Source organism: Taurulus bubalis (genome assembly GCF_910589615.1).
Source record: "Taurulus bubalis genome assembly, chromosome: 9".
Taxonomy (NCBI): domain Eukaryota; kingdom Metazoa; phylum Chordata; class Actinopteri; order Perciformes; family Cottidae; genus Taurulus; species Taurulus bubalis.
The window spans coordinates 1767937-1784223 of NC_136597.1; positions in this window are offsets into that span (position 1 = coordinate 1767937).

Below are 16287 nucleotides of genomic sequence, written 5' to 3' on the forward strand. Positions count from 1 at the left end.
TCATAGTACCATATTACCACACTAGAGTTTATAGTACCATATTACCCCACTAGAGAACTCATAGTACCATATTACCCCACTAGAGAACTCATAGTACCATATTACCCCACTAGAGAGCTCATGGTACCATATTACCCCACTAGAGAGATCATGGAACCATATTACCCCACTAGAGAGTTTATAGTACCATATTACCCCACTAGAGAACTCATAGTACCATATTACCCCACTAAAGAGTTTATAGTACCATATTACCCCAATAGAGAGCTCATAGTACCATATTACCCCAGTAGAGAGCTCATGGAACCATATTACCCCACTAGAGAGTTTATAGTACCATATTACCCCACTAGAGAACTCATAGTACCATATTACCACACTAGAGTTTATAGTACCATATTACCCCACTAGAGAACTCATAGTACCATATTACCCCACTAGAGAACTCATGGTACCATATTACCCCACTAGAGAACTCATAGTACCATATTACCCCACTAGAGAGCTCATGGTACCATATTACCCCACTAGAGAACTCATAGTACCATATTACCCCACTAGAGAACTCATAGTACCATATTACCCCACTAGAGAACTCATAGTACCATATTACCCCACTAGAGAACTCATAGTACCATATTACCCCAGTAGAGAGCTCATGGAACCATATTACCCCACTAGAGAGTTTATAGTACCATATTACCCCACTAGAGAGCTAATAGTACCATATTACCCAACTAGAGAGCTCATGGTACCATATTACCCCACTAGAGAACTCATAGTACCATATTACCCCACTAGAGCGCTCATAGTACCATATTACCCCACTAGAGAGCTCATGGTACCATATTACCCCACTAGAGAGCTCATAGTACCATATTACCCCACTAGAGAGCTCATAGTACCATATTACCCCACTAGAGAGCTCATAGTACCATATTACCCCACTAGAGCGCTCATAGTACCATATTACCCCACTAGAGAGATCATATTAGTTAATAGTACCATATTACCCCACTAGAGAGCTTATAGTACCATATTACCCCACTAGAGCGCTCATAGTACCATATTACCCCACTAGAGAGATCATATTAGTTTATAGTACCATATTACCCCACTAGAGCGCTCATAGTACCATATTACCCCACTAGAGAGATCATATTAGTTTATAGTACCATATTACCCGACTAGAGCTCATAGTACCATATTACCCCACTAGAGCCTATAGTACCATATTACCCCACTAGAGTTTATAGTACCATATTACCCCACTAGAGAGCTTATAGTACCATATTACCCCACTAGAGAACTCATAGTACCATATTACCCCAGTAGAGAGCTCATGGAACCATATTACCCCACTAGAGAGTTTATAGTACCATATTACCCCACTAGAGAGCTTATAGTACCATATTACCCAACTAGAGAGCTCATGGTACCATATTACCCCACTAGAGAACTCATAGTACCATATTACCCCACTAGAGAGCTCATGGTACCATATTACCCCACTAGAGAACTCATAGTACCATATTACCCCACTAGAGAACTCATAGTACCACATTACCCCACTAGAGAACTCATAGTACCATATTACCCCACTAGAGAACTCATAGTACCATAATACCCCACTAGAGAGCTCATGGTACCATATTACCCCACTAGAGAGATCATGGAACCATATTACCCCACTAGAGAGCTCATAGTACCATATTACCCCACTAGAGAACTCATAGTACCATATTACCCCACTAGAGAGATCATGGAACCATATTACCCCACTAGAGAGATCATGGAACCATATTACCCCACTAGAGAGTTTATAGTACCATATTACCCCACTAGAGAACTCATAGTACCATATTACCCCACTAAAGAGTTTATAGTACCATATTACCCCAATAGAGAGCTCATAGTACCATATTACCCCAGTAGAGAGCTCATGGAACCATATTACCCCACTAGAGAGTTTATAGTACCATATTACCCCACTAGAGAGCTAATAGTACCATATTACCCAACTAGAGAGCTCATGGTACCATATTACCCCACTAGAGAACTCATAGTACCATATTACCCCACTAGAGCGCTCATAGTACCATATTACCCCACTAGAGAGCTCATGGTACCATATTACCCCACTAGAGAGCTCATAGTACCATATTACCCCACTAGAGTGCTCATAGTACCATATTACCCCAATAGAGAGCTCATAGTACCATATTACCCCACTAGAGAGCTCATAGTACCATATTACCCCACTAGAGCGCTCATAGTACCATATTACCCCACTAGAGAGATCATATTAGTTAATAGTACCATATTACCCCACTAGAGAGCTTATAGTACCATATTACCCCACTAGAGCGCTCATAGTACCATATTACCCCACTAGAGAGATCATATTAGTCTACAGTACCATATTACCCCACTAGAGCGCTCATAGTACCATATTACCCCACTAGAGAGATCATATTAGTTTATAGTACCATATTACCCGACTAGAGCTCATAGTACCATATTACCCCACTAGAGCCTATAGTACCATATTACCCCACTAGAGTTTATAGTACCATATTACCCCACTAGAGAGCTTATAGTACCATATTACCCCACTAGAGAACTCATAGTACCATATTACCCCACTAGAGAGATCATATTAGTTTATAGTACCATATTACCCCACTAAAGAGCTTATAGTACCATATTACCCCACGAGCACTTACAGTACCACATTACCCCACTAGAGAGCTTATAGTACCATATTACCCCACTAGAGTTTATAGTACCATATTACGCCACTAGAGAACTCATACCATATTACCCCACTAGAGTTCATAGTACCATATTACCCCACTAGAGAGCTCATAGTACCATATTACCCCACTAGAGAACTCATAGTACCATATTACCCCACTAGAGAGCTCATAGTACCATATTACCCCACTAGAGAACTCATAGTACCATATTACCCAACTAGAGAGCTCATAGTACCATATTACCCCACTAGAGAACTCATAGTACAATATTACCCCACTAGAGAACTCATAGTACTATATTACCCCACTAGAGAGTTTATAGTACCATATTACCCCACTAGAGTTTATAGTACCATATTACCCCACTAGAGAGCTCATAGTACTATATTACCCCACTAGAGAACTCATAGTACTATATTACCCCACTAGAGAGTTTATAGTACCATATTACCCCACTAGAGAGCTTATAGTACCATATTACCCCACTAGAGCGCTCATAGTACCATATTACCCCACTAGAGAGATCATATTAGTTTATAGTACCATATTACCCCACTAGAGAGATCATATTAGTTTATAGTACCATATTACCCGACTAGAGCTCATAGTACCATATTACCCCACTAGAGCCTATAGTACCATATTACCCCACTAGAGTTTATAGTACCATATTACCCCACTAGAGAGCTTATAGTACCATATTACCCCACTAGAGAGCTCATGGTACCACATTACCCCACTAGAGAGATCATGGAACCATATTACCCCACTAGAGAGTTTATAGTACCATATTACCCCACTAGAGAACTCATAGTACCATATTACCCCACTAAAGAGTTTATAGTACCATATTACCCCACTAGAGAGCTCATAGTACCATATTACCCCATTAGAGAGCTCATGGAACCATATTACCCCACTAGAGAGCTTATAGTACCATATTACCCCACTAGAGAGCTCATAGTACCATATTACCCCACTAGAGAGCTTATAGTACCATATTACCCCACTAGAGAGCTCATAGTACCATATTACCCCACTAGAGAGCTCATAGTACCATATTACCCCACTAGAGAGCTCATGGTACCATATTACCCCACTAGAGAACTCATAGTACCATATTACCACACTAGAGTTTATAGTACCATATTACCCCAATAGAGAACTCATAGTACCATATTACCCCACTAGAGAACTCATAGTACCATATTACCCCACTAGAGAGCTCATGGTACCATATTACCCCACTAGAGAGATCATGGAACCATATTACCCCACTAGAGAGTTTATAGTACCATTTTACCCCACTAGAGAACTCATAGTACCATATTACCCCACTAAAGAGTTTATAGTACCATATTACCCCAATAGAGAGCTCATAGTACCATATTACCCCAGTAGAGAGCTCATGGAACCATATTACCCCACTAGAGAGTTGATAGTACCATATTACCCCACTAGAGAACTCATAGTACCATATTACCACACTAGAGTTTATAGTACCATATTACCCCACTAGAGAACTCATAGTACCATATTACCCCACTAGAGAACTCATAGTACCATATTACCCCACTAGAGAGCTCATGGTACCATATTACCCCACTAGAGAGATCATGGAACCATAATACCCCACTAGAGAGCTCATAGTACCATATAACCCCACTAGATAACTCATAGTACCATATTACCCCACTAAAGAGTTTATAGTACCATATTACCCCACTAGAGAACTCATAGTACCATATTACCCCACTAGAGAACTCATAGTACCATATTACCCCACTAGAGAGCTCATGGTACCATATTACCCCACAAGAGAGCTCATGGTACCATATTACCCCACAAGAGAGCTCATAGTACCATATTACCCCACTAGAGAGCTCATAGTACCATATAACCCCACTAGATAACTCATAGTACCATATTACCCCACTAAAGAGTTTATAGTACCATATTACCCCACTAGAGAACTCATAGTACCATATTACCCCACTAGAGAACTCATAGTACCATATTACCCCACTAGAGAACTCATAGTACCATATTACCCCACTAGAGAGCTTATAGTACCATATTACCCCACTAGAGAGCTCATGGTACCATATTACCCCACTAGAGAGATCATTGAACCATATTACCCCACTAGAGAGCCTATAGTACCATATTACCCCACTAGAGAACTCATAGTACCATATTACCCCACTAGAGAACTCATAGTACCATATTACCCCACTAAAGAGTTTATAGTACCATATTACCCCACTAGAGAGCTCATAGTACCATATTACCCCATTAGAGAGCTCATGGAACCATATTACCCCACTAGAGAGCTTATAGTACCATATTACCCCACTAGAGAGCTCATAGTACCATATTACCCCACTAGAGAGCTTATAGTACCATATTACCCCACTAGAGAGCTCATAGTACCATATTACCCCACTAGAGAGCTCATGGTACCATATTACCCCACTAGAGAACTCATAGTACCATATTACCACACTAGAGTTTATAGTACCATATTACCCCACTAGAGAACTCATAGTACCATATTACCCCACTAGAGAACTCATAGTACCATATTACCCCACTAGAGAGCTCATGGTACCATATTACCCCACTAGAGAGATCATGGAACCATATTACCCCACTAGAGAGTTTATAGTACCATATTACCCCACTAGAGAACTCATAGTACCATATTACCCCACGAAAGAGTTTATAGTACCATATTACCCCAATAGAGAGCTCATAGTACCATATTACCCCAGTAGAGAGCTCATGGAACCATATTACCCCACTAGAGAGTTTATAGTACCATATTACCCCACTAGAGAACTCATAGTACCATATTACCACACTAGAGTTTATAGTACCATATTACCCCACTAGAGAACTCATAGTACCATATTACCCCACTAGAGAACTCATGGTACCATATTACCCCACTAGAGAACTCATAGTACCATATTACCCCACTAGAGAGCTCATGGTACCATATTACCCCACTAGAGAACTCATAGTACCATATTACCCCACTAGAGAACTCATAGTACCATATTACCCCACTAGAGAACTCATAGTACCATATTACCCCACTAGAGAACTCATAGTACCATATTACCCCAGTAGAGAGCTCATGGAACCATATTACCCCACTAGAGAGTTTATAGTACCATATTACCCCACTAGAGAGCTAATAGTACCATATTACCCAACTAGAGAGCTCATGGTACCATATTACCCCACTAGAGAACTCATAGTACCATATTACCCCACTAGAGCGCTCATAGTACCATATTACCCCACTAGAGAGCTCATGGTACCATATTACCCCACTAGAGAGCTCATAGTACCATATTACCCCACTAGAGTGCTCAAAGTACCATATTACCCCACTAGAGAGCTCATAGTACCATATTACCCCACTAGAGCGCTCATAGTACCATATTACCCCACTAGAGAGATCATATTAGTTAATAGTACCATATTACCCCACTAGAGAGCTTATAGTACCATATTACCCCACTAGAGCGCTCATAGTACCATATTACCCCACTAGAGAGATCATATTAGTTTATAGTACCATATTACCCCACTAGAGCGCTCATAGTACCATATTACCCCACTAGAGAGATCATATTAGTTTATAGTACCATATTACCCGACTAGAGCTCATAGTACCATATTACCCCACTAGAGCCTATAGTACCAGATTACCCCACTAGAGTTTATAGTACCATATTACCCCACTAGAGAGCTTATAGTACCATATTACCCCACTAGAGAACTCATAGTACCATATTACCCCACTAGAGAGATCATATTAGTTTATAGTACCATATTACCCCACTAAAGAGCTTATAGTACCATATTACCCCACGAGCACTTACAGTACCACATTACCCCACTAGAGAGCTTATACTACCATATTACCCCACTAGAGTTTATAGTACCATATTACGCCACTAGAGAACTCATACCATATTACCCCACTAGAGTTCATAGTACCATATTACCCCACTAGAGAGCTCATAGTACCATATTACCCCACTAGAGAACTCATAGTACCATATTACCCCACTAGAGAGCTCATAGTACCATATTACCCCACTAGAGAACTCATAGTACCACATTACCCAACTAGAGAGCTCATAGTACCATATTACCCCACTAGAGAACTCATAGTACAATATTACCCCACTAGAGAACTCATAGTACTATATTACCCCACTAGAGAGTTTATAGTATCATATTACCCCACTAGAGTTTATAGTACCATATTACCCCACTAGAGAGCTCATAGTACTATATTACCCCACTAGAGAACTCATAGTACTATATTACCCCACTAGAGAGTTTATAGTACCATATTACCCCACTAGAGAGCTTATAGTACCATATTACCCCACTAGAGCGCTCATAGTACCATATTACCCCACTAGAGAGATCATATTAGTTTATAGTACCATATTACCCCACTAGAGCGCTCATAGTACCATATTACCCCACTAGAGAGATCATATTAGTTTATAGTACCATATTACCCGACTAGAGCTCATAGTACCATATTACCCCACTAGAGCCTATAGTACCATATTACCCCACTAGAGTTTATAGTACCATATTACCCCACTAGAGAGCTTATAGTACCATATTACCCCACTAGAGAGCTCATGGTACCACATTACCCCACTAGAGAGATCATGGAACCATATTACCCCACGAGAGAGTTTATAGTACCATATTACCCCACTAGAGAACTCATAGTACCATATTACCCCACTAAAGAGTTTATAGTACCATATTACCCCACTAGAGAGCTCATAGTACCATATTACCCCATTAGAGAGCTCATGGAACCATATTACCCCACTAGAGAGCTTATAGTACCATATTACCCCACTAGAGAGCTCATAGTACCATATTACCCCACTAGAGAGCTTATAGTACCATATTACCCCACTAGAGAGCTCATAGTACCATATTACCCCACTAGAGAGCTCATAGTACCATATTACCCCACTAGAGAGCTCATGGTACCATATTACCCCACTAGAGAGCTCATAGTACCATATTACCCCACTAGAGAGCTTATAGTACCATATTACCCCACTAGAGAGTTTATAGTACCATATTACCCCACTAGAGAACTCATAGTACCATATTACCCCACTAGAGAACTCATAGTACCATATTACCCCACTAGAGAGCTCATGGTACCATATTACCCCACTAGAGAGATCATGGAACCATATTACCCCACTAGAGAGTTTATAGTACCATATTACCCCACTAGAGAACTCATAGTACCATATTACCCCACTAAAGAGTTTATAGTACCATATTACCCCAATAGAGAGCTCATAGTACCATATTACCCCAGTAGAGAGCTCATGGAACCATATTACCCCACTAGAGAGTTGATAGTACCATATTACCCCACTAGAGAACTCATAGTACCATATTACCACACTAGAGTTTATAGTACCATATTACCCCACTAGAGAACTCATAGTACTATATTACCCCACTAGAGAGTTTATAGTATCATATTACCCCACTAGAGTTTATAGTACCATATTACCCCACTAGAGAGCTCATAGTACTATATTACCCCACTAGAGAACTCATAGTACTATATTACCCCACTAGAGAGTTTATAGTACCATATTACCCCACTAGAGAGCTTATAGTACCATATTACCCCACTAGAGCGCTCATAGTACCATATTACCCCACTAGAGAGATCATATTAGTTTATAGTACCATATTACCCCACTAGAGCGCTCATAGTACCATATTACCCCACTAGAGAGATCATATTAGTTTATAGTACCATATTACCCGACTAGAGCTCATAGTACCATATTACCCCACTAGAGCCTATAGTACCATATTACCCCACTAGAGTTTATAGTACCATATTACCCCACTAGAGAGCTTATAGTACCATATTACCCCACTAGAGAGCTCATGGTACCACATTACCCCACTAGAGAGATCATGGAACCATATTACCCCACTAGAGAGTTTATAGTACCATATTACCCCACTAGAGAACTCATAGTACCATATTACCCCACTAAAGAGTTTATAGTACCATATTACCCCACTAGAGAGCTCATAGTACCATATTACCCCATTAGAGAGCTCATGGAACCATATTACCCCACTAGAGAGCTTATAGTACCATATTACCCCACTAGAGAGCTCATAGTACCATATTACCCCACTAGAGAGCTTATAGTACCATATTACCCCACTAGAGAGCTCATAGTACCATATTACCCCACTAGAGAGCTCATAGTACCATATTACCCCACTAGAGAGCTCATGGTACCATATTACCCCACTAGAGAGCTCATAGTACCATATTACCCCACTAGAGAGCTTATAGTACCATATTACCCCACTAGAGAGTTTATAGTACCATATTACCCCACTAGAGAACTCATAGTACCATATTACCCCACTAGAGAACTCATAGTACCATATTACCCCACTAGAGAGCTCATGGTACCATATTACCCCACTAGAGAGATCATGGAACCATATTACCCCACTAGAGAGTTTATAGTACCATATTACCCCACTAGAGAACTCATAGTACCATATTACCCCACTAAAGAGTTTATAGTACCATATTACCCCAATAGAGAGCTCATAGTACCATATTACCCCAGTAGAGAGCTCATGGAACCATATTACCCCACTAGAGAGTTGATAGTACCATATTACCCCACTAGAGAACTCATAGTACCATATTACCACACTAGAGTTTATAGTACCATATTACCCCACTAGAGAACTCATAGTACCATATTACCCCACTAGAGAACTCATAGTACCATATTAACCCACTAGAGAGCTCATGGTACCATATTACCCCACTAGAGAGATCATGGAACCATAATACCCCACTAGAGAGCTCATAGTACCATATAACCCCACTAGATAACTCATAGTACCATATTACCCCACTAAAGAGTTTATAGTACCATATTACCCCACTAGAGAACTCATAGTACCATATTACCCCACTAGAGAACTCATAGTACCATATTACCCCACTAGAGAGCTCATGGTACCATATTACCCCACAAGAGAGCTCATGGTACCATATTACCCCACAAGAGAGCTCATAGTACCATATTACCCCACTAGAGAGCTCATAGTACCATATAACCCCACTAGATAACTCATAGTACCATATTACCCCACTAAAGAGTTTATAGTACCATATTACCCCACTAGAGAACTCATAGTACCATATTACCCCACTAGAGAACTCATAGTACCATATTACCCCACTAGAGAACTCATAGTACCATATTACCCCACTAGAGAGCTTATAGTACCATATTACCCCACTAGAGAGCTCATGGTACCATATTACCCCACTAGAGAGATCATTGAACCATATTACCCCACTAGAGAGCTTATAGTACCATATTACCCCACTAGAGAACTCATAGTACCATATTACCCCACTAGAGAACTCATAGTACCATATTACCCCACTAAAGAGTTTATAGTACCATATTACCCCACTAGAGAGCTCATAGTACCATATTACCCCATTAGAGAGCTCATGGAACCATATTACCCCACTAGAGAGCTTATAGTACCATATTACCCCACTAGAGAGCTCATAGTACCATATTACCCCACTAGAGAGCTTATAGTACCATATTACCCCACTAGAGAGCTCATAGTACCATATTACCCCACTAGAGAGCTCATGGTACCATATTACCCCACTAGAGAACTCATAGTACCATATTACCACACTAGAGTTTATAGTACCATATTACCCCACTAGAGAACTCATAGTACCATATTACCCCACTAGAGAACTCATAGTACCATATTACCCCACTAGAGAGCTCATGGTACCATATTACCCCACTAGAGAGATCATGGAACCATATTACCCCACTAGAGAGTTTATAGTACCATATTACCCCACTAGAGAACTCATAGTACCATATTACCCCACTAAAGAGTTTATAGTACCATATTACCCCAATAGAGAGCTCATAGTACCATATTACCCCAGTAGAGAGCTCATGGAACCATATTACCCCACTAGAGAGTTTATAGTACCATATTACCCCACTAGAGAACTCATAGTACCATATTACCACACTAGAGTTTATAGTACCATATTACCCCACTAGAGAACTCATAGTACCATATTACCCCACTAGAGAACTCATGGTACCATATTACCCCACTAGAGAACTCATAGTACCATATTACCCCACTAGAGAGCTCATGGTACCATATTACCCCACTAGAGAACTCATAGTACCATATTACCCCACTAGAGAACTCATAGTACCATATTACCCCACTAGAGAACTCATAGTACCATATTACCCCACTAGAGAACTCATAGTACCATATTACCCCAGTAGAGAGCTCATGGAACCATATTACCCCACTAGAGAGTTTATAGTACCATATTACCCCACTAGAGAGCTAATAGTACCATATTACCCAACTAGAGAGCTCATGGTACCATATTACCCCACTAGAGAACTCATAGTACCATATTACCCCACTAGAGCGCTCATAGTACCATATTACCCCACTAGAGAGCTCATGGTACCATATTACCCCACTAGAGAGCTCATAGTACCATATTACCCCACTAGAGTGCTCAAAGTACCATATTACCCCACTAGAGAGCTCATAGTACCATATTACCCCACTAGAGCGCTCATAGTACCATATTACCCCACTAGAGAGATCATATTAGTTAATAGTACCATATTACCCCACTAGAGAGCTTATAGTACCATATTACCCCACTAGAGCGCTCATAGTACCATATTACCCCACTAGAGAGATCATATTAGTTTATAGTACCATATTACCCCACTAGAGCGCTCATAGTACCATATTACCCCACTAGAGAGATCATATTAGTTTATAGTACCATATTACCCGACTAGAGCTCATAGTACCATATTACCCCACTAGAGCCTATAGTACCAGATTACCCCACTAGAGTTTATAGTACCATATTACCCCACTAGAGAGCTTATAGTACCATATTACCCCACTAGAGAACTCATAGTACCATATTACCCCACTAGAGAGATCATATTAGTTTATAGTACCATATTACCCCACTAAAGAGCTTATAGTACCATATTACCCCACGAGCACATACAGTACCACATTACCCCACTAGAGAGCTTATACTACCATATTACCCCACTAGAGTTTATAGTACCATATTACGCCACTAGAGAACTCATACCATATTACCCCACTAGAGTTCATAGTACCATATTACCCCACTAGAGAGCTCATAGTACCATATTACCCCACTAGAGAACTCATAGTACCATATTACCCCACTAGAGAGCTCATAGTACCATATTACCCCACTAGAGAACTCATAGTACCACATTACCCAACTAGAGAGCTCATAGTACCATATTACCCCACTAGAGAACTCATAGTACAATATTACCCCACTAGAGAACTCATAGTACTATATTACCCCACTAGAGAGTTTATAGTATCATATTACCCCACTAGAGTTTATAGTACCATATTACCCCACTAGAGAGCTCATAGTACTATATTACCCCACTAGAGAACTCATAGTACTATATTACCCCACTAGAGAGTTTATAGTACCATATTACCCCACTAGAGAGCTTATAGTACCATATTACCCCACTAGAGCGCTCATAGTACCATATTACCCCACTAGAGAGATCATATTAGTTTATAGTACCATATTACCCCACTAGAGCGCTCATAGTACCATATTACCCCACTAGAGAGATCATATTAGTTTATAGTACCATATTACCCGACTAGAGCTCATAGTACCATATTACCCCACTAGAGCCTATAGTACCATATTACCCCACTAGAGTTTATAGTACCATATTACCCCACTAGAGAGCTTATAGTACCATATTACCCCACTAGAGAGCTCATGGTACCACATTACCCCACTAGAGAGATCATGGAACCATATTACCCCACTAGAGAGTTTATAGTACCATATTACCCCACTAGAGAACTCATAGTACCATATTACCCCACTAAAGAGTTTATAGTACCATATTACCCCACTAGAGAGCTCATAGTACCATATTACCCCACTAGAGAGCTCATGGAACCATATTACCCCACTAGAGAGCTTATAGTACCATATTACCCCACTAGAGAGCTCATAGTACCATATTACCCCACTAGAGAGCTTATAGTACCATATTACCCCACTAGAGAGCTCATAGTACCATATTACCCCACTAGAGAGCTCATAGTACCATATTACCCCACTAGAGAGCTCATGGTACCATATTACCCCACTAGAGAACTCATAGTACCATATTACCACACTAGAGTTTATAGTACCATATTACCCCAATAGAGAACTCATAGTACCATATTACCCCACTAGAGAACTCATAGTACCATATTACCCCACTAGAGAGCTCATGGTACCATATTACCCCACTAGAGAGATCATGGAACCATATTACCCCACTAGAGAGTTTATAGTACCATATTACCCCACTAGAGAACTCATAGTACCATATTACCCCACTAAAGAGTTTATAGTACCATATTACCCCAATAGAGAGCTCATAGTACCATATTACCCCAGTAGAGAGCTCATGGAACCATATTACCCCACTAGAGAGTTGATAGTACCATATTACCCCACTAGAGAACTCATAGTACCATATTACCACACTAGAGTTTATAGTACCATATTACCCCACTAGAGAACTCATAGTACCATATTACCCCACTAGAGAACTCATAGTACCATATTACCCCACTAGAGAGCTCATGGTACCATATTACCCCACTAGAGAGATCATGGAACCATAATACCCCACTAGAGAGCTCATAGTACCATATAACCCCACTAGATAACTCATAGTACCATATTACCCCACTAAAGAGTTTATAGTACCATATTACCCCACTAGAGAACTCATAGTACCATATTACCCCACTAGAGAACTCATAGTACCATATTACCCCACTAGAGAGCTCATGGTACCATATTACCCCACAAGAGAGCTCATGGTACCATATTACCCCACAAGAGAGCTCATAGTACCATATTACCCCACTAGAGAGCTCATAGTACCATATAACCCCACTAGATAACTCATAGTACCATATTACCCCACTAAAGAGTTTATAGTACCATATTACCCCACTAGAGAACTCATAGTACCATATTACCCCACTAGAGAACTCATAGTACCATATTACCCCACTAGAGAACTCATAGTACCATATTACCCCACTAGAGAGCTTATAGTACCATATTACCCCACTAGAGAGCTCATGGTACCATATTACCCCACTAGAGAGATCATTGAACCATATTACCCCACTAGAGAGCTTATAGTACCATATTACCCCACTAGAGAACTCATAGTACCATATTACCCCACTAGAGAACTCATAGTACCATATTACCCCACTAAAGAGTTTATAGTACCATATTACCCCACTAGAGAGCTCATAGTACCATATTACCCCATTAGAGAGCTCATGGAACCATATTACCCCACTAGAGAGCTTATAGTACCATATTACCCCACTAGAGAGCTCATAGTACCATATTACCCCACTAGAGAGCTTATAGTACCATATTACCCCACTAGAGAGCTCATAGTACCATATTACCCCACTAGAGAGCTCATGGTACCATATTACCCCACTAGAGAACTCATAGTACCATATTACCACACTAGAGTTTATAGTACCATATTACCCCACTAGAGAACTCATAGTACCATATTACCCCACTAGAGAACTCATAGTACCATATTACCCCACTAGAGAGCTCATGGTACCATATTACCCCACTAGAGAGATCATGGAACCATATTACCCCACTAGAGAGTTTATAGTACCATATTACCCCACTAGAGAACTCATAGTACCATATTACCCCACTAAAGAGTTTATAGTACCATATTACCCCAATAGAGAGCTCATAGTACCATATTACCCCAGTAGAGAGCTCATGGAACCATATTACCCCACTAGAGAGTTTATAGTACCATATTACCCCACTAGAGAACTCATAGTACCATATTACCACACTAGAGTTTATAGTACCATATTACCCCACTAGAGAACTCATAGTACCATATTACCCCACTAGAGAACTCATGGTACCATATTACCCCACTAGAGAACTCATAGTACCACATTACCCCACTAGAGAGCTCATGGTACCATATTACCCCACTAGAGAACTCATAGTACCATATTACCCCACTAGAGAACTCATAGTACCATATTACCCCACTAGAGAACTTATAGTACCATATTACCCCACTAGAGAACTCATAGTACCATATTACCCCAGTAGAGAGCTCATGGAACCATATTACCCCACTAGAGAGTTTATAGTACCATATTACCCCACTAGAGAGCTAATAGTACCATATTACCCAACTAGAGAGCTCATGGTACCATATTACCCCACTAGAGAACTCATAGTACCATATTACCCCACTAGAGCGCTCATAGTACCATATTACCCCACTAGAGAGCTCATGGTACCATATTACCCCACTAGAGAGCTCATAGTACCATATTACCCCACTAGAGTGCTCAAAGTACCATATTACCCCACTAGAGAGCTCATAGTACCATATTACCCCACTAGAGCGCTCATAGTACCATATTACCCCACTAGAGAGATCATATTAGTTAATAGTACCATATTACCCCACTAGAGAGCTTATAGTACCATATTACCCCACTAGAGCGCTCATAGTACCATATTACCCCACTAGAGAGATCATATCAGTTTATAGTACCATATTACCCCACTAGAGCGCTCATAGTACCATATTACCCCACTAGAGAGATCATATTAGTTTATAGTACCATATTACCCGACTAGAGCTCATAGTACCATATTACCCCACTAGAGCCTATAGTACCATATTACCCCACTAGAGTTTATAGTACCATATTACCCCACTAGAGAGCTTATAGTACCATATTACCCCACTAGAGAACTCATTGTACCATATTACCCCAGTAGAGAGCTCATGGAACCATATTACCCCACTAGAGAGTTTATAGTACCATATTACCCCACTAGAGAGCTTATAGTACCATATTAGCCAACTAGAGAGCTCATGGTACCATATTACCCCACTAGAGAACTCATAGTACCATATTACCCCACTAGAGAGCTCATGGTACCATATTACCCCACTAGAGAACTCATAGTACCATATTACCCCACTAGAGAACTCATAGTACCATATTACCCCACTAGAGAACTCATAGTACCATATTACCCCACTAGAGAACTCATAGTACCATAATACCCCACTAGAGAGCTCATGGTACCATATTACCCCACTAGAGAGATCATGGAACCATATTACCCCACTAGAGAGCTCATAGTACCATATTACCCCACTAGAGAACTCATAGTACCATATTACCCCACTAGAGAGATCATGGAACCATATTACCCCACTAGAGAGATCAT